Here is a 26,519-nt window from a genome sequence, read left to right as displayed (position 1 = left end):
TTGTTTCTTCCTGTCTGCCAGGTTACCGTATTTTTCGCCCTATAAGACGCACTTTTCCCCCTCCAAAAATGAAGGGGAAATGTGGGTGCGTCCTATGGGGCGAATGCAGGCTTTCACTGAAGCCTGGAGAGCGAGAGCGGTAGGTGCGCACCGACCCCTCTCGCTCTCCAGGCTTCGCGGACCTCTCCTCAAGCAGCGGGAATGCTCCCGCTGCTTGGGGAGAGTTGCCGGCATCCCGAAGCCTGCGCACGCTGATCTCAGCGCGTCCAGGGTTCGCGGATCTCTCCCCAAGCAGCGGGAGCGTTCCCGCTGCTTGAGGAGAGGTCCGCAAAGCCTGGAGATCTCTCCTCAAGCAGCAGGAACGGATCTCTCCTCAAGCAGCGGGAACGTTCCCGCTGCTTGGGGAGAGTTGCCGGCATCCCGAAGCCTGCGCTGATCTCAGCGTGTCCAGGCTTCGCGGATCTCTCCCCAAGCAGCGGGAACGTTCCCGCTGCTTGGGGAGAGTTGCTGGCATCCCGAAGCCTGCGCGCGCTGATCTCAGCGTGTCCAGGCTTCGCGGATCTCTCCCCAAGCAGCGGGAACACTCCCGCTGCTTGGGGAGAGTTGCCGGCATCCCGAAGCCTGTGCGCGCTGATCTCAGCGCGTCCAGGCTTCGCGGATCTCTCCTCAAGCAGCGGGAGCCACCGCTGGGCTCCCACGGCTTGCAGAGAGCTGCCTGTTTGGGGGCTGGGGTCGGGGGAAGCTCGGGCTGCCCCAGCCCCGCGCCTGGGGGGGAAATAATTTTTTCCCCTTTATTTCCCCCCAAAAAAACTAGGTGCGTCTTATGGGACGGTGCGTCCTATAGGGCGAAAAATACGGTACCTGATTGGATTACCTGGGCATCCTGGCCACTCTTTTGTTATGATAACTACTCAATTCCTGAATCCAGGTCACAGGCTCACACCCTATTCATATCTTAAATGTGCCCTTAAGACATAATTTGTGGAAGGGACAATGGGGAGATTTCCCATTTCCTTCAACCTTTCAGAAAAATATTTGAGGTCATTTTGGGAGAGAGAAAGTGGTTTCAGGACTTTTCTGTGGGTTTCAGACATGTGGTTTACATATTTGTATGTGTTTGCTTGGTACATTTATGAACATCTATGTTATATATATAAGACCTTAAAATTCTTATAACACAAGTTATTTTCAAGTTTATTCCTCATAGAAGGAATGCACACATGACTGTTACAAAGTACTTATCAGTTAATGGTTGTGACATGCATGGAACTAATACATTACCTATTAATATGTGTAACAGTTCTGCAACACCTTTCTGTAAAAAAGGGTTTAGAAGGGAAGAATTTTAGATTAAGAAGCAGCTGCCTGCCGCCTCCCAGCTCCAAGAAACACCACTGGGTAGCTTTTAGAATCATAGAGTTGGAAGAGACCCTGAGGATCATCAAGTCCAACCCCCTGCAGTGCAATAATATGCAGCTGTCCCATATGGGAGTCAAACTTGCAACCTTGGTACATAGCTGTCAAGTGTCCCTTATTTGAAGGGACAGTCCCTTATTCCAGCACCTTGTCCCACTGCTGTCCCTTATTGATGGATGTCCCTTAAATGTCCCTTAAATGATGTCCCTTAAATTTCAAAGGAAGCAGCTACTCTCCCTCCCTCCCTGCCGGCCGGCCAGGGAGGAGGGAAGCTCCAACTGTGTTGCTTGGCTGTGTTGCTCACCCAATAAGAAGTCTAAGAACGACTGGGGGGTGGAGCTTGCATGCCTTGTGTGTGGCTAGTTAATGCAAGCTGAGGGGGGTTTTGAATGCTGGACGCCATTTTGTTGCACGTGCTGCTGCAAACTTTGCAGTGCAAAGCCAGGCCGGGGAGCCGTCTTAAGTTGAGGCTGCATAGACCTTGTGGTGCTTGTGATTCAGATTCTACTCAGTTGAACCTCTGGTTACAAAGTTGGTTGGACAATGTTCTTGAAGCTACCCAGCATGAGTTTGACCAGACTGCAGGAGGACAGGAAGACTGGAGTGCCTGGAACAGGTGAGGCTGCAGGTCCCTTATTTTGGCTGCTGGTCCCTTATTTTCAAGGCTGCTGGTCCCTTATTTTCAAATCTGTAAGTTGACAGCTATGCCTTGGTATTATCAGCACCACGCTCTAACCAACTGAGCTATCCAGGCAGACCCGATAAGTTTTCAAATGCAGTTTGAATGTTTAAAACCTCATGGGTGGAATAGCTAGGGGAATAAATTTGGAGAAACCTTTTCTCTTCCTGCACACCCTGCAAATTCCTGCCTCACAAAGCTGCTTTCCTTCCTTCAGTAATGCATTCCCCTCCCCCAACCCAGCTGCCAATAATTTTGCTCTCGGGATAGTTATCCAACTTTTAAAAAGTTTAATAGAGTAGGAAATGGTATTCCTTTCAAAAATACAAACAGGTTGTACTAGGCTTCCTATCCCACCCCCAGTAATGCCCCACTATTCCAAAATAATGTTTTTGATTCTAAAGTAATAATAATAATAATAATAATAATAATAATAATAATATAATAGTTTATATCCCACCCAACTGGCTGGGTTTCCCCAGCCACTTTGGGTGGCTTACAACATATATAAAAACACAACAAAACATCAAACATTAAAAAAACCTAAAATATCCTATACAAGCAACAAACAAACAATAACAACAGTAATAAAATTTCCAGTTATACCCTAATTAAAATAACCGCCAACCCCAACTAAATATTTAACTAACACCAACCCGACAAAATGAAACAGAGGGACCAAAATTAGAACCTTTTAAAACATTTTAAAGCGTGTTAGCCAGCTGCCCCAGCCTAAGAGTTGTTCCAGCAATGTCCCCCTGGCCTCCCAGGAGCCTCTTTTAGCTGTTCAATGTGAGTCTGGGCCCTGCCCCCTAGGCCAGGTGAAAATGGCCTGCAGCATTACTTTTTACTGAACACAGTGTGATTCCTACCCCAGCATGAGAGCAAGCCTCTTTGAAGTTTAGAAATATTCTGTTTGAAAGAGTAAAACTGTCCCCTGCAGAAGTAAGGGTCTCCCTTTCCTTCATTACATTTGCATGGTTACACAACTGCCAGGACTAGATTACGGCTAAATGCCCCTTATAGCAGATAGAGGTTTTTGCCTCTCCAGGCTTACATTTTTATATCTTTTTTTATCAAGAGCTATGAACTGAGTCCATTGCTCAAAGTCTGCCTTTTCCCCAAAGTCTGATGTTTACGGAGACACCGTCGATCCCTGGGGCTCACTCCCATAAAACCTTATTATCATATATTCTGGGGCATAAACTCTAGCTGTCAACCCTGGAATGGAGGCACTGGCTGTTCTTATTCACCTCCCATTATGCTCTGCTTTCACTTTCTTTCTACTGTGGGGTATATAGATATATCTATTTTGCTACGATGTTTGGTTTTTATATCCCACTCGCTCCTTTAAGCCACCAAGAAGAAAGGAAGTTTTTTCTGGGAGTCTGTAAATGGGCCCTGACAGCTGACATGACAACTAACATCAGAGCCCATAAAATTCAAAAATGCGAGGTATTACAAGCTCTACAAATTCTTTGCAGGAATATAGTCAGCTTTAATTCTTAAATGGCTTATGCTGAGGTTGAAACGCTTTCCAGCTTTGCACCAGCTTTGCCTCTTACCTAACACGCTGTGGGTGTGCATCCAAATAAATGCAGAGATTAACTCATTTGTTATATCTGCACATACTCTTCATTCAAGGTGTGCAATGCATATTACTGTACTATCAAGATCTTAATGCTTTAGCTTCAAAATTTGAAGTGTATCAGATCTCTTTATGCAATGTACATACCGGTATGCGCAGATTTCAAGAAGCTACCTGGCTTTCTATAATAACAGTTGCCCCCAGCTGCTTAAATTCACTTTCCAGGTTTAAATGGGAGTTTGAAGGTTTATCTGGGTTATCACACTCAATATAGGCGTATAGTAATACTGTGCAGAAATGAACCAAGAGTCGATAAATTCAGTCACTGGGTGGCCATTGGTGAATTAGCCATCCTTTCTGGCAACGATCCTTGACCTAGAAAATTCCCAGCACATTGAGTTTTTCATGAATTGCTGAGAACTCTTAAGGAGGATGCAATATTTCTGCTGGAAGCAAAACACTCCCACTTTACACTGGCCCAGGGGTCTGCAACCTTTAAGACAAAAAGAGCCACTTGGACCCGTTTCTGAAGAAAAAAAAACTGGGAGCCGCAAAACCATTGCGACATTTAAAACAAATATATCTCCGGAGCCGTGATCTGACAGCGGGTGGGAAGGTGACGTCAGGACGGTGTGTGACTAATGCACGCACCGCCCCCATGCGACGTCACAGCCAGTACAGCGCCCGCCACAGTGGGGAGTGTCGGGCGCACAATGCGCCTCCTCCCCTTGCTAGTATCCGCCCCGGAGCCGCAGCAAAGGTGTAAAAGAGCCACATGCGGCTCCGGAGCCGCGGGTTGCAGACCCCTGCACTGGCCTTAGGAGAAGCAGGAAGAAAAAGTTGGATTGCTTCCACCAGCTACAAGTCCAGTGTAAAGTGAGAATGGATAAGCCTCCATTCCCTCCCATTTGTTTAGTGCACACAGAGGACTTGGGGAGAGCAGAGTGGCCTTGTCACACTGGGCTTTAGAGAAGGGGGGGGGAAGCAATGCGACTCCTTCATGCTGTTTCTACCTTCCCTGAGTTCCTTACATGTATCAGAGCTTAGTGAGGGGAGTGCTCAGCAGGGACCACAAATAATGGTTGGCTAGGCTGCTAAGCAAAGCTAAAATGTGTAACCCTCTGAAGTGGGACTTGTAGTATCACTTGTGTTTTTGTTGGCTTTTGCAGATCTGTACCACAAACCTAAACAATTTTGGCCAACGCTTTCTCTCCCAGGGAATCCTGGGAACTATAGTTCTGTGAGAGGGGCAAGGCATATTTAATAGAGAACATAAGAAGAGACCTACTGGATCAGACCAAATACGTATCTAATGTAGCACCCTGTTTTCCATAGTAGCCAACCTGATGCCTTTCAGAAGCCCACAAGCAAGGCATGAGCATAATAACCATCTCTTGCTATGCTTCCCCAGAAACAGGTATTTAAAAGCATGCTACCTCTGATCCTGGAGATGGCATACAACCACCGTGACAGATAGTTAAGCATTGGGTCTCTTATTCTCCATGAATCTGTCTAATTCCATTTTAAAGCCATCAGGGTTGGTGGTCATTGCCACATCTGGTGGAAGCAAAATCCATAGTGTTGCTATACACTGAAAGAATTCTCAGCATCCTCACCAACTGCACTTCCAAGATTCTTTGTGGAAAGGCATGAAAGTTAAAGTCATATAGAAGTTTGTAGCCTGGAAATGTTCCTGGTATTTGTAGCCTGGTACTTGCTGAGTGGCCATTTCCCCATGTTTCCTCCAAGGTTGCACTAATATGAATGTAGGTATACACCAAATGTGGGAAGCTGTTTGGGAATTTTTTTGTGGGCTGTTGCCTACAGAGTACTTTCAAGAATATGTATTAGAGTGGCTCCAATGATGATAAACTTCCTGCTGCACTGGCAGCACTTCTGTATTTCATGTGCAGATGATGTGTACATCATGTAAGAACTACATCTATGTCTACTTCATAGTATTTCTTCCAAATGCATGTACAGATAGTGAAAGAAATATAATTTTTTATATGACACCCACAGTTCACACACAATATATTACAAATGGCATAAGTGCTATCCATATCAGAAGCAAGTCATGACTGAAGTAGCTATCTGTATTCCCTACTTACTGTCCTGTTTCTGAATGCAAATTAATCATGGTAATTAACAATGCAAAATATACTACTATTAGAAATATTTACAGAACGAGGCAGAACCATGTATGGAAGCATGCATCTGGTTCCAAAAGGAAGAATTCCATGGTTGGCAGCAGTAATGTTTCTGAATACCAGTTGCTGCAAACCATGGAAGGGGAGAGTACTATTGTGCTCAGGTCCTGTTTGCAGACTTTCCATAGGCATCTGGTTGGCCACTATGAGAACAGGGCTTCTGGACTACATGGGCCATTGGCCTGATCCAGCAGACACTTCTTAAGTTCTTATGAGCAAGCAGAAACTAAGTGGGCTGCTAGGAGGGAAAGCAGGAGGCTGTCTGTCCCTCCTCTGCCATTCTCCCCCCAAAAGCAAGCCAGTGTTCATTTTGCAGGCTAATAAACTTCTGTGACTTCATTTACAAGGATGCCATGTAATTCATTTAAGTTGCAAACCATTCCATTGTCACTGAACAACACAGAATCTATTTAAATAATATAAAACTCTAGAATCTGTCAAAGTGCAGCCTGCATCTATCCATAAAATTGATGAAAGGGGGCCCAATTCAATGGAAAATTTCCTGCTTTCTGCTTGCCATCTCTAAGGTAAATGTACTCAGTTTAGTTATCTCTGCCATCTTCCAAACTTTGGCGATTATTTTTGCTTTACGCAGGCAGAATGTACAGTGATCCACTTGCTTTAAAAATGTAATTCCTGAGAACATTACCACTTATTGGTAAATTACAGTTTCCCAACACTTGAACCACTAAGTGCAGTTGTTGAGAAATAGCGAGGTTTTTTGTCCTAGGTAGTGCAACTATTTTTGTCCTAGGCAGTGCCTGGCGTGCTCTGGTCCATGGGGTCACGAAGAGTCGGACACAACTAAACGACTAAACAACAACAAGTGCAACTATTGCATGCAATTTTCAAAGGACTCATGGTTTTGTCTGTATAATAAGTGTCTATTGGATAGTATCAATAATAGTACTGCCAATTGCAAGTCCCTCTCAACCAGTTCTTTATTGTTATTCTGCTATTTTCTTTTTCTTCAAAGCATGCCTGCTCACCCTTTTCAGTACTCAGGCAAGCACATAAATAATATAATTTTAAACTTGAGCAGAGGTGACATTCTTCTCAGTGACCAGGATTCCCTTGTGCTGGTGGCCTTTGGTGCTTCAGGCTTGGTCTATATATTCAAAAGACTGAAGTGGTAGAGCACCTGAAATGGTACAGTGGAAGGTAAAACTGCAGGGTGTGTATGTGTGTGTATTATATTTTTCAATACTTATCTGGGTAAAACAAAACAAAAAGTACTTTCTGCAAGTAGAAAGCCAGCATAGGAGGGAATAGACAAAACTAGAACCTTAGCCCTGATGGCTAGTTTTTTACAGCTAGGGGTTTTTTTAATCTTATTTTTTTAATGTAGGAGCTTTCACAAATGGCACTGCTGTCAGGCAGTCTGAAGCAGTATGGTTCACTGTATCACCTCATTCTAATGCAGTTGTAGACCAGGCCTCACTCTCTGTAGGTATTTCAATAAGAGCTGTTCGTAGGTCCACAAATGAATCAAAACATGTAAGTAAAGAGACAAGTTGGGGGTACAGGTGGTATAAAATACAGCTTTATCCCCCAAAACATTTTTTGAAAATTTAAACTGTATCCCCTGCACCCCATAAACCTGCTCTTTACCACTGAATAGGAACAAATGGCAATCCATGGAAAACCCAAATTGCTATTTGTTCCAATTCAGCAGTAAAGAGCAGGTTTTCCTGGGGAAAGCGGTGGGACCCAAGAAAAGCACTCAGACACCAAGTTTTAAAGCACAGACCTTTGCCTAGAAAGCATGGGGTGAAAGGTAAATATGGATGAGCCTTAACAGACAATGTCTCTCCAGGGTTTCAGACGGGGGATCGTCTGTGTGTAAAGCAGATGCTCTACCACTGAGCTAAAGCCTTTCAACAAATATTTAAGTTTTTTATGTTAATAAATGTAGCTTATATTAGCAACAGTTTTTTATTTTGCAGGTGTGAGTTTGAGTTAAAGTGTAATGTTTAACCAGGTGTTCTAAAGTGAATTCATTGGTTAGGATGCATCAAATTTGCGGGGGAGGGCAGATTCCAAATTATTTTTATGTATAATTGTATGTGTTTTAGATTGCCCCAGAAGAAAGACCCCCTCTCTACAAAAAACATTGGGCATTAACAAACACAGTACATTTTGGGGGGCACTTTGGGTACCTTTGCTTTCTTGATTTTTACATACCATGCCTACCCATGTTCCTTCAGCTGAAACTTTTTAACATAATAGTTTCCCTTCCGGGGGATTTTGCAGACATTGTTAGATAGTTTGTTTATTTCTAAAACTTTTATAACCATTATAAACTTTTGTAACCGTTTAGTGCGGATGGCAGTAAATTGTTCACATGTGGTGTAATTTAGTTAACGCAGAAGTATGCAAGCTGTTAAGTTATATGGGGGCTCCATCCTTTCAGAGTGTGTGGCACAATGTGGTCTGGACTACACAGAACCATCCCAAAGCAGCAGCCATGCACTTGGGGAGAAGCAATGGAAAGCATTGCTTAGTTGGGGGGGGGGGGGAAATACACATACAAAGGTAGGAAGAGGGGTAGAGAAGAGGGCTTGATTGGAGCCCAGAGTTTTGTTACAGCTCTCTCAAAGAGCCGGTTTTAGATGCTAGTGTTCACCCTTGGTTTGTTTGACATCATAAGAGAATGCCCCTGAGCATGTGCTAAGTGCATTATTACATTGCCACCAGCCCCTCCCTCCCTCTTTCTCTCTCTGCCACAGGCACACATACACACCCATCCTATAGTGGAGTGGGGACAGGGGGTCTTCCACTGTGGTTTCAGCTCTTGTGCTCTTCCTTTTTGTAGCAAGCACTATGGGTGGTTAAGTCTCCCATAGCAGAAATTCCTCTTACTTCCTTTGCGGAGGTCCATGTCATTCTTTGAGAAAGAAAATCGTAGAGTACTTTGGTTATCCTTCCCTGTCTTAATGTTACAATGGCTACAATAGCCCTTGCGTGACTCATGAGGATGGGCCACAGCTCACTGGAAGAGCACATGCTTTCCATGCAAAGGGTCCCAACTTCAATCCTTCTTCAGGTAGCGGCTGGGGATGAGCCCGGTCTTAGAGCCTGGAGAGCCACTGCCAGCAGTGTAGACAATCCTGAGTTAGATAGACCAGTGACTTGACTCTGTTTAAGTCAGGGTCCTATGTTTCTATATGTGAGCAAGGGTTGTAGCTCAGTGATGCAGCATGTGCTTTGCAGATGCAATCCCTGACATCTCCAGGTAGGGCTGGGACATATTCCTGTCTGAAACCTGCTGCCTGTTTGTATAGGGTGTGCTAGGTGGGGAAATGGTACGACTTAGTATATGGCAGCTTCACGTATTCAGAAATGTGATTTTGTGGTTCTCCTTGCTAGTGACGAGCATAGCTCATTAGTCTCAGGCCTCCAATTCCACCCCTCACATCTCTGCTTATTAAATGGATCTTGGGTATCAGGCTTGGGAAAGGCAGCTGCATGAGTCTCTAAAGATACTGCTACTACTCAAGGTGGAAGGTATTGGGTTCAGCTACAGCTACTGATATCCTTATCATCTGACTTGCTAAAAGACACCCCTTTTTTCGTCGTCCTACCCATTTCATTCTTCTTTCCCCCCTTTCCTTAATTCACTGTCTAGTGAGCTTCTGATTGACTCAAAGACCAATTAAAGTAAAATTTAATGGGAGAATAGATTAACTCCCCGAGGTTTCCCTCCCATCCATCACATTTTTATAGCAGGAGCTGTGTGGAGGCTCATAACTTCATGCTGTGAGTGTGATAATAAAGGGGGCACGGAGAGGATTCCAATTTACTGCCGCGCTGATGCGCTCTGGGGATGGGATTTACTGCCCTGTCCCTTCCTCTTTTTATTCAGGGGGAGGTCACTGGATCCATGGCCGGCGATGGGCCGCTGACAGATGAGATGTCAGGCAGAAAGATCATGACAGGAAAAGGGGGGGTGTTATGTGTAAATGTAATTGTGTCCAGAGTATGGGGATGCGGAACGTTCACCTTTCGCGCTCGAAAGGCTGCGATTACTGTAGGGCAGAAAGGCGCTTGTTGTGCAGAAATTTAGGAGCTAACGGACAGATAGGAAGGGGTGGGGATGGATTTGCCTCTCCTAAGGCTGGAGACAAGACAATGGTTGAGTTGAGAATGGTTTAAGAGAGGCATTTCTTCTTGTGGTATGGGTACACATTCCTTTCGTTGCCTAGCCAAACAAGTTTTGAAGAATTTCCAAAATACATATTTTTAAAGATTAGAAAACCTGCTTAGTGGTGGCAAAGCCTAAGTGTATGTACTGCAAGCAGTGGCTGGCCATGACACCCCTTCAAATTCTCAGAACAGATACTACCAGCTGAAAGGTGCATCAAATTTTTGTTGATTGAAATTTCTTACTTTTTTCCATCATGAAACATTTAGCTGACAACAGAGAATCATGGGAAGTTGACTCAACTGATGTGAGAAAATATAGATTTTTTCAATGGCAATTCCATGTAATTTCAGTTAATTCTGAAATTGGCCACCATTTAAATATGTGATGTGTCTTGTGATATTTTTGTGGGACACTTGGCTTTTGTAAATGTGTCGTCTTAAGTGCCTTGTTATTCATGCTTCTTGGTTGAACTTCATTTGTCTCCCAGGTTGGATACAGATAATTGTTTTTTTTAAGAGTTGAAGGTGGTATAATAAAGGCATCATTTCCCATTGTGCAACAGAGATGGGGAGTCTGTGGCCCTTTGGATAGTCATAATCCATAACCATTAGCTGGCTGGGGCTGGTGGAAGTTGGAGTCCATCTGGTGGGCCCACGCTTCCCACCCGCAAAATACATACTTGTTTTGTCCTGCTGTTGTCATTGGACTAACAGTTCATGTAGGCTTTGATGAACTATAGTCAGGGCTTTTTTCCCAGCCGGAACTCAGTTCGGGCACCTCTCCAGTGAGGTCCAGCACCTCTCAGGTGGACACCATTCTAAGAGAACAAGGGAGGTGTTCATTGTGAGTTTTGGCACCTCTTTTTCTAGAAAGATAACACTGACTACAGTGATGTGTTTGTCATACCACATTGGTTGCATCTGTCTCCAGTCCAAGGTTGCAGTGAGTGCTGGTGCTTTTGCTGTCTCGTTTTAGTTGTGTTCAAGAAATAGCACATAAGCAGATATAAACAGTGCTTTTTTCTGGGGGGACGCGGGGGGACGCATACCCCTAAACATTTTGTGAATCTAAGTTTGGCCTCATTGAGAGGCAGTATTTCAATATGCCCCTTCATGGATCACTGCCTTTTCGTGACGAAGGGGCTAGAATAACTCCAAGAAGCTATGAGCTATGCCATGCAAGGCCACGCAAGATAGACAGGTCATAGCTGAGAGTTTAGACTAAATGTGATCCACCTGGAGAAGGAACTGGCAAACCACTCCAGTATTTTGCCAAGAAAACTCCATGGACATAAAAAAGGAGAAGCTTTGAGAAGAAAGTGAGAGTTTCCAAGGCATGCTCTAGTTCATGGGGTCATGGAGAGTCGAACACAAGTAAGATGACTAAACAGCAGTTTCAATATGAGTAGGAAAATGTGAGTACCCCTAAACATTTTTTTTAGAAAAAAAGCACTGGATATAAACATAAATGTCCGTGCTCCAAAACAGTGTGTGATGAAGAAAAATAAAGCCACCCCATTGTGGTAACAATTAGGGAAACATTCAAATTGGTAGTGCTTAAAACTTGAGAGTTGTTTCCAATGCTAGTTCTACATTGGGGAGCAAGGCCTGCTGAACTCAATGGATCTTCTGAGTGAGCAAACATGCACAGGACTGCACTGTATGGAAGTTAGTTGTATTTAATTCCACTGAAATCAATGAAGCAAGTTAGTAATGACTCAAGCCTCTTTTATTTCAGTGGGAACTAATTATAAGTAACTTAGTCTACATCAGCCCAAGGAGTTCTGTTATAGGATTTGTGCTGTGGCTGGCAGTGGTGGTCTCTCAAGCAGAGGGCTTTCCTGTCCCTGCTGTCTAAAACCCCTTTAAGAAGCTATGGGGCAACATAGCTCACTTTTCCTTACAGCCACAGATTTACTAGTGATGGGGAGTCACAATTAGCACAAGCAGAAAAAGGGGGGTGAGCTTTTACATATTAGTTCATGTCAGAGGTTGCACATTAACTTTGCCCAATGGTGAGTGGCAATGAATTGCATACAGAGAACACCATTTTAAGATCTAGCTGTCAACTCCAAGGCCTACCTTAGTCTTTTGCTGAATTATGCTGGCATGGAAAGTTTACAAAAATTATGCTGAGAGGAAAGGGTCAGCCATAGGCTTGGAAACCCAGGCCTGTCATAAAGTCAGCACCAGCCTTCTGATTGCCATCTCTGTGTTGCTTTCCCCAGATTCTGGGTTCCTCCTCCTACACACCCAACTTGAACCAATTTACCAAATTGATGGCTTTCTTTAAACAAGATTTCAGAAGGGTTTGAGAGCTATGTTTCCTGTGGGACAGATTATACAGTATCAAGGGGCCTGAAAGAAAATGCATCTTCTCCCTAGCAGGTATCTTTCTCTCTCTTTCTCTAAAGGCCTCTGCCTGAAACAGCAATGAACTGAACAGAAGGAGCAGAATTTATTTGGAAATAATAGTAACTATTTGTTGAGACTCCCCTCATCCCCCCCACCCCTGGCGCGAAGATCTGGAGTTAATCATTGTTCTGCAAAACCATGAATGATGTTCCTTGTGGCTCCCCTACATAGAGAGTGTCCCGGCGGGAGTGCTACTAACGGTGTTTTGTCAGGCGCTATCAGCAGTATTGAGCCAACCTGAGCAATCCGTTATTAATCCTTTTCTCCTGGTGACATGACCGGCAATCGATGGTCTCAACAAGCCATTGAAACTGCAGCAATCAGGCAGCCTTCAGCTAATCCGATGGGTTATAGACCTGCAGGTGCATGGCTGAGGGCAGGGGGCCAGGTGGGGGGATAGGGAACTTTTGCTAAGTGAGGGACTGTATGTTGCATTATAGCTGCTCTGAAGTGTTTTGCAAAGGATGCCTGACCATTGTCTACATGTTTGAGGTCTTGGCATCCTCAGCAGGACAGGGAATGAAGGGTTTGTGGTTTTTTGATTCTTTCCTATCGAAGTACTTATCTTTATGACAGGTGATAATTGTGTGTCGAGAGAGGGACTCTATGTTACATAGATGCCTGTGTAGGACGGTGCCATTTGTTTCTGTGTGCCCTATTGCACTGGGAAAGATTGTATCTTTCCTCTTGGGACCTCTTTCAGAATGGCAAGTAGGCTTTGCTCCCAGCGCAACTTTGTCTCCTAGTGCAGTACTTTATTTTTCCTCCTATAAATGAATGGTAGCCTGTTCACTTATACATGTAAGGCCTCCAATCAAATGTGTAAGTGTATCCTTTCACTTTACAGGAGTATTTCTGTTCAGAGTTCCAGTCAGCCATTTCCTCCAAGCAGTGTTTTCCACTTTTCCCCATGGGATGGGGAAGAAATGTGATTAATTTCACATTTAAAAGTGAACCTACCTAATTTGCACTTTCCAAAACAATACAAGAACCACAACACACACATGCTTCCAACTTCACATCCTTCTGAATTTTGAAAAACAGTTCTCCAAATCATGTGTAGAAAAATATACATGAGTGAAAATGGCATACAAACATGTATATATTAGGGTAAATTCACACAAAAATGCTGATGAATTTTCATGAGGACTTTTTTAAGGAAAAAAATCCAAATGGATGTGGAAATGTGGGGAACTGGATTTAGAAACTGAAAGAAACCAAAACCATCCCTACTACCCACCCAAAATTTTCATTTTTCTTTACCAACTGACTCTCAACTTTCCATGGCAACTGAAAAGCCTCTTTCCTCAGCGTTTCATTTGTTTGTTTAAGGCTACCCATTTGATTTTTAAAGAATATTTGTAGTTCTGCAAGCCCCAGGATTCTGCTGAGCATGCTGGCACTGCCCTCTTCTTTCTCAATGGCCCTGTTTTAACTCTTTCTCCTAGAAACAGCTGCTAGAATTTGCAGATAGAGGGAATAGAGGGAATCATGGAAGAAAGTACAGAGATGCAGGTGGGGACCGTAGGGTGGAAGCTATATCTGCCCCTGAGATGAAGGTATCTTTTTGCCACACCTCAGCCATCTCCTAGATTGCATCCCATTTTCTTTGCCCAGTGGAGCTATGGGAAACCACAGAGACTTGAACCAACATATACATAGCTGCACTCCTTACTCTACCTCAAGTTCCATTTGTTGGTGTGATGCTGGAGTTTGATGGGAACTGGCTGTTTATTTATATGGATTGGTTATTTGGACTGATGCATGTTATAGTCTACCAGCCTGAAGAAACCTGTTTCAGCATGCAGATTGCATCCTGGATCACAGTAATTATTTCATAAGGAGGGAGCACTTGTATTGTATTTCAAAAGTGATGCTATGGCAATATTCAGTAGTACTGAAATAAATGCCAGGAAGGCAACACTCAGATTTTTTTATTTTTTATTTTTACATTCAGAAGCTGCCTCTCTGAAGCCTGCTCCATGCACAGCTGTGGATTGTCAGGCCCATGGAATGTTTACTAATAAGCTCGGTCATTAGGGCAGGTCTGTGATGAATGGAGTTGAGCCCTCGTGCCTCAATCCAGCGTATGCTGAGACAGTTTGTGATTCAGCAGCCATCGGAACAGCTGCCTTGTTAAGGGTTCCTCTCGTTGAAATCAGCTATATATCAGCCTGGTTGATACCCTGGATTATTTAGACTTCTTGTGGCTTGATGGATTGTGCCAATTGATCTGCCTTTCCTCTTCTCTCTTTTTTCCTTCTCAGTGACTTTGCTGTGCCTCATCCCTTTTGCTGCCCTTTCAAAATGCAAATGGTTCTAAACGTTAGCACGTTCTGCATCCAAGCCTACAGGGTGAAAATCCAAAACAGATTTATGTTGATTTCTCACGTTTGTATCCTACTCTTCTTCCAAGAAGTTTAGGGCAGCATAGAAGAGTTTATCATGGTGTATCTCACAACAACCGTGTGAGGTAGGTTAGGCTGAAAGAGAAGTGACAGTCTATGACAGGGGTCAACAACCTTTTTCAGCCATGGGCTGGTCCACCGTCCCTCAGACCATGTGGCGGGCTGGACTATATTTGGGGGGGGGGTGAACTAATTCCTATGCCCCACAAATAACCCAGAGATGCATTTGAAATAAAAACACACATTCTACTCATGTAAAAACACACTGATTCCTGGACCATCCGCGGGCCATATTGAGAAGGCGATTGGGCTGCATCCGGCCCATGGGCCTTAGGTTGCCTACCCCTGGTCTATGAGCTTAATTGTTATGAAACTTCCATCTGGTACAGAATCCTGCCTCTCAGCTGTGGTGAGGGCCGGCCAGGTGATCATAATATGCTATCCTGATTTTGTAACCAATACTGTTTACCAATACAATCCTGGGCACAACTCAAAATGCTGGTTGTTAACTTTTAAAACCTGAACAGCTTGGGACTAGGTTACATAAATGAGTGTTAGCATATAATCCGGCCAGTACCTTAAGATCTAGCTCAGAGCGCCTGCTTTCAGTATCATGGAGCCTTCTTGATACAGCTCCCATCTCTCACATTTTTTATAAAGGCTTTTAAAAAGCATATTTTCTTAAAAGCTGGGATATGGTTGCACACAGACATCTTATTCTAGGTTCAGTGGAGATGGAGTACTTGTGTCCCGTCCCATCCCCCCCATATAGTCCACAGACAATCTAAACCTATTCCATATTTTCTGTCCCTGAAAAGTGCTTCTTGAGAAACTGGTTTCATTCAGAAAATAAATGTGTCCATTTGAAACAAATAAAAACAGGTGTAGGCAGTCTCGGCAATGGGAGATGTGAATACATCTGACCAATGGCGTTGCAGTTAGACCTGTACCTAGATAGTGACCACCACTTTGCTCATCATTCACTTGGGGCATGTGAGGGGAGGAAAGGGCATGGATAACCTAACCAAGGGGACAGTTATCAAACAAAATCAGACTTGCCCCCACTCTTGTGGACAGCAGGATCTAGAATCAATCTAGACTGAAAGCAACATATTGAGGATGAGCATGAATGATTCTACATTTTTGTGTTTAAAATGGGTTACTGTGTATGCCTAAGTTTTGTGATAGTGATCTTATGATGGTAATCTATTTACCTTGCTGACAGGAAGCAAAAGTTTTCTGTTAAGAAACTTTATTACTTCGAAGCATTTAGATTGGTCTCATATGAGGTCTTGGAAGATTTTAGACTTGAGCCTGTAGAGCAGCTCAGGTGTAATGAATAAAATGAAGAAGAAACTGAGGTCAGGAGCTCTCTTTTCTAGTGTCAATGGAGAGAGTGTTGGCCTAAAATATCAGGGCTTATGCATCTGCAGTTGGAGTCAGGTGGATCTGATTTTGCTTTGTCTCTGACATTCTTGTGAGAGATTCAGGTAGGTAGCTGTGTTGGTCTGATGCAGTCGATATATATATATATATATATATATATATATATATATATATATATATGCAGGTTTTGGTGTCTTCGGGTGTCTTCCCGTGTAAGAGTCGGGGTGTCTGTGCGACGTTTCGACGAGGTCTCACTCGTCATCTTCAGGCTGGTGCTTTCGGCTTCTTGTTACTGGAACAGAGCAGAATCTGGTGTTTGAGTTCCTATAAATACTGTTGAGGGGTGTGGTGTATAGCCTCCAACGTTCTGGGCAGAGAGGAAGTTCCTAAATTAGTGTGCCTTTTCTTCTTTTGTTCCTTAATTACTTGAGGGATATCTTGAGTGATTTCATGAGTGATATTCTGAATACCACTGGGTGGGTCATTAAGTGTAGATTAGTTGCTAAAGCTTTTGTGTCTTGACCTCTTGAGCTTGTGAAGAGTTTTTCTGAGAAGATGGCTGTGCTGCATTTAGTTGTGCTCTGGCTTGGCTTCGTGTATAGGGGCGAGCTGTGGTTTTGTGCCTTGTGCCAGCCAGATCTGTGTAGGGATTGCAGGGGGGTGCAGCATCCGGAGGTGCCACTATAGTTTGGCTACTGGATGGAGTCTGTAATATGTCTGTGGAGAGGGTCTGGGTTTGGGTCTGGTATGGTTGATTGGTGATGGCGTTCTGTGTGCCTCTGGTTCTGGTGTCGGTTTTTGTGGGGAGGGCTAATTTCCAGATGTCTGGCAGGCGGGACGTGTCGTCACGCTTGTTCATGTTGTGAGGGTGTTTCTCTATCTCGATGGCTTCCATGATTATTCTCTTGTGGTGATGTTCCATGTTAAAGAGCAATTTGGAATCTGCAAAATTAATTTCGTGTCCTGTTTCTTTCATGTGTTGGAAAAGAGAGGAAGTTTTTTCTTCTTTTTTGACGGCATTCTTGTGTTCTGCGATACGTGCATTTATTCGTCTGTTTGTTTGTCCAATGTACGTGGCTGGGCAGACTTTGCAGGGTATTTCATAGACCCCTTGGTTTTCCAGCTGGATTTTGTCTTTTGGGTTTCTGAGGATATTGGCTATACCAATCAACCATACAGCCGTCACCAATCAACCATACCAGACCCAAACCCAGACCCTCTCCACAGACATATTACAGACTCCATCCAGTAGCCAAACTATAGTGGCACCTCCGGATGCTGCACCCCCCTGCAATCCCTACACAGATCTGGCTGGCACAAGGCACAAAACCACAGCTCGCCCCTATACACGAAGCCAAGCCAGAGCACAACTAAATGCAGCACAGCCATCTTCTCAGAAAAACTCTTCACAAGCTCAAGAGGTCAAGACACAAAAGCTTTAGCAACTAATCTACACTTAATGACCCACCCAGTGGTATTCAGAATATCACTCATGAAATCACTCAAGATATCCCTCAAGTAATTAAGGAACAAAAGAAGAAAAGGCACACTAATCTAGGAACTTCCTCTCTGCCCAGAACGTTGGAGGCTATACACCACACCCCTCAACAGTATTTATAGGAACTCAAACACCAGATTCTGCTCTGTTCCAGTAACAAGAAGCCGAAAGCACCAGCCTGAAGATGACGAGTGAGACCTCGTCGAAACGTCGCACAGACACCCCGACTCTTACACGGGAAGACACCCGAAGACACCAAAACCTGCATATATATATATATATCCAGTAGCACCTTAGAGACCAACTAAGTTTGTTATTGGTTTAAGCTTTCATGTGCATGCACGAAATCTGAAGAAGTGTGCATGCACACAAAAGCTTATACCAAGAACAAACTTAGTTGGTCTCTAAGGTGCTACTGGACAATTTTTTTATTATTATTATATATTCTTGGTAGAGTCTTTCTTCATCATCACATACCTTATTTTTAAAATGTTGATGTGGCAACCTTAAGCACACTTCATTTGTGGCCTTAACCATGAATTTTTCCTAAGTTAGTAAGGTTTCCCTTATTTTTTCTGCTGTTACTATTAAGTTGGTAGTATTTCTCACAGCATTGAATGTTGCTGCGATGAGAGGCTAATGTGTGCAGGGATTAGGGTGGGGGAAGCACAAGAGAGATCACTAGTGTTGCAGGAGTGCAACAAATTCTTAGTTTCCCTCTCCATCATGTTTTCCAGAAATTTTGGAAGAATCCAGTCTTATGGGGCTTAGGAGTCTTGTAGAATCTGTAAATGACATGAGCTAGATAGTCAGCACGGTTAAGGTTCAGACTCAGCAGGGGCCTTCCTTCTCTGACTACCATTTACACAAATAAGACACATTCTTTGACAGGTAGGAAAGGGAGCCATGGGGCCATTCCATCCAGTTCAAGAAACCTGGATTTGCTAATGTGTGTACATTAAACAGGAAGCCATAGAACAAAGTTAAGGTGTGACAGGGTCATAATTCACGTGTCTAGCCTATTCATATATATAGCAGTGGGGTTCAAGTGTTTTACTTTAACATTAAAAAGTGCATATTGGAGGGGGAGGTGCAGGGCTGGCCTGCCCATGAGGTGGACTGAAGCAGTTGCCTCAGGCGGCAGAAGCCCATGAGGCAGTGCCCCTGCAGGCACCCCACCTGCCACTGCAGGAATCACATGGCTGCAGCTTCTGGCAAGATGTTGTGAGAGTGCCACAAGATCTCTACAGAAACCACTGCTGCTACACAACCCTGGTAAGCGAGGCAGGGGTGGGAGCACCTTCCTGTTTCACCTCAGGTGGCAAAACAGGATGGGCTACCCCTGGGGAAGTGCTCAGCCTGTTCTGTCCCATGCTTCACCTCCCCATTGTCAGTTTCTTCAACGACTTCCCTCCTTCCCAGCTCTTAATGCCATAAGTGAGCTGGGAATTTAGAAAAAGTAGGTACAGTCAGATTCCCGGTGACTTTCTTTGGAAGTGTTATCTAAAAGTTTTCTCAGTGAGCATTGGGAGGGTGAAGCTCACTTGTTTTCCTGGAGATCTCACTCAGCTCCTAATGCGGCACATGCTGTTGGTGCTGTGTGCTACTTTGGTCTCATCTGTCCTCAAACCAATCCCTGTAACACTAGCTATGGCATGGCTGTTTTTTGTAGTTCACAACAGTCGATGAGAAAATCATCAAGAGTAAATGGTATTAAAGGACTTGTGTACACGCCTCTTCTGCAGAGCAGCTGGCTCTGGGCACCTGGTCTGCTGAACTCTGACAACCCATGTGTAGAGTTGGAGAAAGACATCTCAGGGAAATGATGCTCAATTTGTAATGCAGCGGAACATTACAAGCTGGACAAATTTGTATATTGAAATAAGTAATCATGAATTTCAGCAACATCACATCGCAAGGGGAAACTATCTGAAGCATCTGAGAAGAACGAATGCACGGGTGTGTAAGTGTTCTGACAGTACCCCCTCTCCCTTGGAAACCTTGTACTCTTAAATTAAGACACCACCACTACTTTGCATGTGAATGAGATGGCTGTGTGGGAAGAAACATGCCTGCCACTGTGCCATCCAGTTTAACATGTTGACAGTCCTGGCTCAGTGACAACTGTACCTCTGTTTGTTTACTTATTTAAGTAAATGTGGTGCACAAGACAAAAGCAGAACAAAACACAAAAGATGAATACAAACATTTTCTTCTAGAATCAACGGAGACTGAGTACTAGGATGTTGTTGTTTTTTACACAGTCTACCCATAATCTAGATCTATTGAATATTTGTTTGCCCCTGAAAAGCAGTTTGTGGACAGCAGGATATAGAATCAATCTAGATTGAAAGCAGCATGTTGAGGATGAGCATGAAGAATTCTAGATTGAGAAAAACTACATTTTTGTTCTACAAATGGGTTGGTGTGTACGCAGCCAAAAGTACAATGAAATAGTTTATGCAGATACACAAGTGATATTCCATAAATAACTGGGTTACATATCAAAGAAAGTCGGAGGTTTTCAAACACCTATTTGCCACATCCACACTTTAAATATTTAGGTGTGCTCCCCCCCCCCCTTTTTAAAGACTTAGATGTACTCAAGGAGGCGTAGGGAAACCTGTACCCTGGAAATATTGCTGGACTATAGTGGAATACAATTCTCATCATTCCTGGCCATTGGCCTTACTGGTAGGGACTGATGGGAGTTGGAATCCCAACAGCATAGCAAGGCCACAGGTTCCCCACCCCTGGTATACACTGGGGTGGAAATAAATTCTGAAAAGAAGGAATGCTCCAGGAATGGTGTGGAGTTGGAGAGATTTTCACATCTTGAGGCCTCAAGGAATGGGGGAAATATAATAACTGCATAATAGGAACCTTTACTTTCTAAGTTTTCGTGAGGAAGAATCTTGTAAGTAAGAAAAGGGAAAACCATGTTCAAGAAGCTAATGTGGCAAGTCTTGCATGCCTCAATTGCGCAAGTTCATCCCAAACAACATTCCTAATTCTGCCTGTCATTACCAGAGGTATACACCACCAGTGGTTGTATTACTAGTCTGGTTCCAGAGGTATAACAACTCTCCCTGCTCTACGTCACACAAATTGAGTGATGAAGTAAAAAAATATCACCACTGCTACTCCCTTGCCACTGGGATGTTTGGTTATGCATTAACAGCCATAGGGCTGGTGATAGAAAAATCCAAAATAGATAAATAAAATATGCTGCTTTTTCCCCACCCAACAAGTCTTTTAAGCCCAATGGGTGCCTGAAAAAGAAGGGAGAAAGGAAAGATTCTCCTTTAAAAATCATCTGGGGAATGGGAAAGTACTTTAAAGTACCTTATTTCAAGCAGAACGCCATCATAAAAGTAACAGGTTAATGATTTTTTGTTCAGCCTAGATATTAGAGGCCCCAATATTGATTGGTTGGTTTCCCTTGTCGTTCTAACCTCTGATGGAACTGCATTTTTTTGACAGGGAGTGTAATAAAATGTACAGTTTCCAATTTGAGAGCCCTATAAATGTCATCTCGACATGCAGAGTTACAAATTCTTTGTGTGGCGTCAGCAGCAGCAGCAGCACTGGTGGCTGTCCCCATCTTTTGCAATGTACCAGGAGGTGCTTACGGAGGTTAGAGAGCTTGACTGGCACTTGCAGCGCTCCTCCTTGAGCAGAGAAACTTCAAAAAGAATGAAAAGTCCTTCATGCTGGAACTAAAACCACTTTCTTCTAAAAATATAGCACTGACCTTGGCCAGAAAATTACTCATTCTCTTGAGTTTTTGCAGTGAATTGTTTATAAAAATCAAGGAAGCAGGGGACTGAAGCTTACCTAAATACCACAGCCTGTGCCCTTGCCTCTAATCCCAAATTTATTTCTTATTTATTTAAAATAACTATATCCTGGCTTTCCAATAAAATGTTTAAAATAGCTCACAAATCAGCATTAAAGTACAATAAAAGACACAGTAGCAGTAAGCAATAGCAGCTTGTAAAGAAGACACAGCAATAAGAATAGCTTAAATTCAAGGATTCGTATGTCAGGTGAGCTAGAATTAACAGCTAGGAAGGCCATATGCTAGTCTTCAAAGAGGCCACCAGAAAGCTGGCAAGGTAGAGCACCCAAGGTAGGAAGTTCAGAGCCTGTGTGTGACCTCAGTAAAGAACCTATTCTGCATCCCAAATACATGGATGAATTCATCTTGAAGAAGGTTATCCTAGAGTCGAGGTGTACCTTCCCTCCACTTAGAGATTTAGGTTGTGAGGATTGAGGCTGTGGTTGCTCCCATTTGTGGAGCAAACAAGTGTGGCTCATTCACATTTCCATTTCTGCCGTGCCTAAAAGCATGGGTCCGAGTGGTTTTTGACTTAACACACGCTTTCTAGGCACACGTCCAAGCAGGTTTCTGCTTGCTCCACTCCTTTCCAAGGAAATCCCTGCTCATTAGTGATGGATTGGAACAACTTCCTCTGCCTTCATTCTACAAAGTATATACAGAGTAGTCTCTAAATTCAATGCTGATTGCCTCTTTTTATGCACAATATCGGCATTTCTGCACACTGTTCTGTTGGAGAACTGCATTGCAGAAAAAATAGATCAATAGCGAAGGGGGAGATGTTCACAAATAGCAAATGACAGTGAATATCATATGAAGCAGTACATATTAGCTGAATATGTGTGTATCCAGAAAATATCAACCAAAAAATGCACAGTGAACCTCATCAAGGCTAAATTTGGGGGGCAAACTAGGGTGGTGCCAGGCTTATTATGGAATTGGTACTGCTCATACACTCAAGAGTTTCACAGCGTCCACATGACACCACCATCAAAATGTCAGTTTCCCTTTATCACAGTAAGCAAATGTAACCCATTACACATCTGTAGTTCCCAGTGCTGTGTAAACTCATCAGAATGTTTTCCGAGCTGCACCAAACCATACAGCAGATTGATATAGCTAAATATCTCTCTTCTGCAAGTCCTCCATGTTTGTTTGCTTTTTTTAAAACACACACCAAACAAACTGCAACTGGATATTGCACCCCACTCCAAAAAAGGAAGCCTCAAATTTTGCCTGTTGTAAAATATGATGACCAAGGGCTGGCCCAGAATTAAAAATAGTACAGGTGGGCAGGGTGGGGGTGATTGAGGAGAGGGACCAAAAATACAGCCCAGATACATTTGGTTAAGTTCTGCCCACTGCTGTGGATAGCAAGCAGTGCAATATGAATAACTATCCAAGACTGAAAAACAGAATGTGTGCAAGCTAATGTGTCAATCACACACCCATGAAAATTAGATCTAAGTAACCCATTTGTGATATAAAGCCCCCATCTGGAAGCACCATCTGCCTCAACTCTTGTGCACACCCAGTGTATAAAATACAGGTGTGCAGCAATTAATTTGCTGACTTTGGGCATGAACATCTATTCCTTCCTTCTAGGTAAATAAAACTTGGAATTGCTTTCTTCAAGAGGTCTCAGATGAGCACCAGGCTGTTGCCACATTTTCTCTGTTCAAAGAGTCCAGAATTCACTTGGTTTATATACTTTGAAATGAGACCAAAAGTAGTTGTTTATGAATACACCACCTTTGAGGTTTTGAGCAATTTTTGCTTTATTTTCAAAACTTTTTCAATCACTCAGTGCCTACCAGATTCCCTCTGTTGTCAAATCATAACTGATAATCCATACGTTTTATGACTTTCAGAGTTCACTGGGACTGTTCAACCTGAAGTTCTTCATTTATGAGGTGTATTTCAAGAATCTCAGCATCTCTAACTTTCCCTCTTTTTCTGTGTGACAAACATGGCTGAAGATAGTATCTAAGAGCCAGCTCCAGCATTATACTATGCTAGTGCTTTTTAACAATACAGGATTGTTGTGAAATTAGACTTTTGAGCTATGTATACACACCATGCATGCAAAGTACGTTTAAAGTACAGTGCACGACTTCCTCTGAAGAAGCCTGGGAGCTGCAGTTTGTTATGGGTGGGAGTTGTAACTCTGTGAGAGAGTAAATGACAGTTCCCAGGATTTTTTTTGGCGGGGGGGAATCACATGCTTTAAAAGTGGTTTAAATGTGTGGTGTTTATGCAGCCTTGTTCTCTTTGAGATGTCCATGTTAGTTGAGACCCTGGGCCTGTCTCACTGGCACTTCCATTTCCTACGCTAGATTTTATTTCTTGCTGTTTTTACCATACAAATAGTGAAAGGATTGTGATGAAATCCCACAAGATTGGTTCAAGGGGGGGGTCAAACCAGAATTTAAAATATTTGTTCTTCCCACAATCCCACATTTTCCTGACAGCGATGGTCCCTTCACTGACTTTAGAAGTAAGGGAAAAGATTCTAGTCCATGATTCTGGGAACAAGCTGGCATTTTATTCTCTTGTGGGGTGGTCAAGTGTTGCTTTTTTGTTTTTTACATGCTGAAGAAATATTTAATCAGTGAACTTACTGTCATGGATGTAGTTGGATGCAGAGGAATGGTGGCTCCCTCCTAACACTTCTGTAGTGGGGGTGGAAATCTGAATTATGCAGGGAGGGGTGAAGAAGAAGAAATTAGTTACTCCAGGAAGGTACTTTTGTGATTGACAGAAAGGTGTATCATAAGGGCCAGCCAATCAGCATTGTACATAGCCCTTTTGGTTGGAGACAGAAAGAACAGTGCAGTATTGCCTGGATTCACCTCACGGAAGTAGGGAGATTTACAGTTAGCTAACCTTAGATGGCTGCCTGCACAATCTAGTGAATATCATTTGTATGTTTTGCTCCAATATGTTTTTGGTGTGCTTATATATACCTGTGATTGAAACACTGGCCCGTATCTCTCGAGATAAATCAGTGAGCATCATGCTTTCCTCATTCAACTTAAAAGGTATACACACACACACATGCACACATGCACACACACACACGGCTCTAGGTTTCTCCCTCCTCCAGCAATCAGGAACTAATGGGGTTAATCTTTCCAATTTTCACTATTTGGGGCTGGGATTCAGTCACGTGCCAACAGATTCAGGTTGCTCAATAAACAGGTACATGGGAAGGGACCACAGAAAAGAATTTTCCTATTGTTACACACCACCCCCAGTCTCTGCCAAGCAGTAGCAAGATTCCAGGGAGGTTCCAGGTGCTCACCCAGGGTTGTGGTTCCGTTGAAAAATCAAGGCATAGTAGAGACTGCAGTGTCTTAGAAATATGGTTTATTCACACATATGTACACCTTAGTTTATTGAGAGAGAGTTCACAGCATTTACAGCCAAGAGGGCCTTGTTCTAAAAAAGTTCCCACTCAACATCACTGAATACAGCCTTCTTGAGGTTCTGTGGCCTAGCTGCTCACCCACAATAGGCTGCTGTATACAGCAGATTCTTTTCCAGAAAGAAACCTGTTTCTGCAACTGAAATACTAGTCAATAGGCCATCTGTAAGTATCCATCATCAGTATATTAGGTACCTGTTTCCATCTATCAACAGTTCTTTCACATACCAGGTTAGCGGTATCCTGTGTACACATACACACAGAGAGAGGGGGGGAGAGTTGGGGGTCTCTGAGTGAAACCTTCAGTTAGGTTATTTGTGGGTTACCATTTCAATTCACACTGTATGAAATCTGACTTTAGAGAGTCCTTTTTAAGGCTTAGTCATTTCTCCTGAATGTCATATTGTAAGGTCTGAAATCTTGGATAAAAAGCTGATTTGTGAACACTGATGATCTTTTCAGAGAGATAGCCACATACTAATGGCTTATAATAAACCACTGATCTATAACATCATCCTGGATTTATTGTGTTATCAGGTTTTGAACAGGTAATAGGAAGGGCTTCCTGCTTTTGAATCCAGTATTCTTTATGCAGCCTTGTCACTTACTTATATTTTGAGAGGTAGGATTCAGGAAACAAGATCAATATTTTTTTATTGCTTTTTGCTGATAATGTTTTGTCTTTAATCAGAGTTCTTATCCATATCTCTTCCGCATCCCAAAGGTTTAGAAAAGTAGGTATTGAAAAGGTAGCTGAATTCAGCAGTTTTCAGAAAGTCTACAAAAAGGCAAAAAAGTGTTGTCAACAGAGAAAAGTTATTGTTAAAAAAAAAGAGGCAGGATCTCTCTCTAGCTCACCCTTCTTGGATAAAACATACTAAACCCTTCATCAGGGTAAAAATCAATTTCAGTGAGTTGAGACCTGAAATTTCACAGCTAGAGAATATTCTGCTAATTTAAGGAAATTGAGCAGCTCTCCTAGAGTGGGAACATAATCTCTAGTACTTCTTAAATGTGAATTGCCTAGGAAATATTACTTCCTGATTCGAAATGCTTGGCTAGCTACTTAGAGGTGAGTAAAGGTCCTCACATGCTCCACGGGGCTGTCAATAATAATAATAAATTTTATTTATATCCCGCCAGCTGAGCCGGGCTCAGGGCGGCTAACAACAATCAAATAAACAATCAAATAATCATACATTCTAAAAATATTTCATTATAAAAATTAGTTAAAATCAAATTGATGGCAACCGATTAAGCAAAATTCTGTGCAGGTTGCCAGAGGAGGGAGTCAGGCTGCGCCCTGACCAAAGGCCTGGCGGAACAACTCTGTCTTGCAGGCCCTGCGGAAAGATGTCAGGTCCCGCAGGGCCCTAGTCTCTTGTGACAGAGCATTCCACCAGGTTGGAGCCGCAGCCGAGAAGGCCCTGGCTCTAGTTGAGGCCAGCCTAATCTCTCTGAGGCCTGGGACCTTGAGGATGTTATTATTTGCAAACCGTAGGTTT

At 43.2% G+C, this 26,519-nt stretch overlaps 1 protein-coding gene and 1 long non-coding RNA gene across 6 annotated transcripts in view; one reads left to right on the top strand and one right to left on the bottom strand.

Moving 5' to 3' along the window:
• Positions 1-26,519, top strand: part of SKAP1 (src kinase associated phosphoprotein 1) — a 339,196-nt gene that overhangs the window by 189,769 nt on the left and 122,908 nt on the right. The gene's annotated exons all lie outside the window — the stretch shown is intronic.
• Positions 14,402-26,085, bottom strand: LOC309517875. The gene is made up of 3 exons (XR_014213318.1): positions 25,623-26,085; positions 24,209-24,278; positions 14,402-14,802 (listed from the first exon to the last, which is right to left on the bottom strand). It is a non-coding gene; the product is annotated as an uncharacterized lncRNA (long non-coding RNA).

Source organism: Podarcis vaucheri (assembly GCF_965113315.1).
Source record: "Podarcis vaucheri genome assembly, chromosome: 13".
Lineage (NCBI taxonomy): Eukaryota > Metazoa > Chordata > Lepidosauria > Squamata > Lacertidae > Podarcis > Podarcis vaucheri.
Note: the sequence above shows the minus strand (reverse complement) of the source record. Positions and strands in the feature narration are given on the sequence as shown.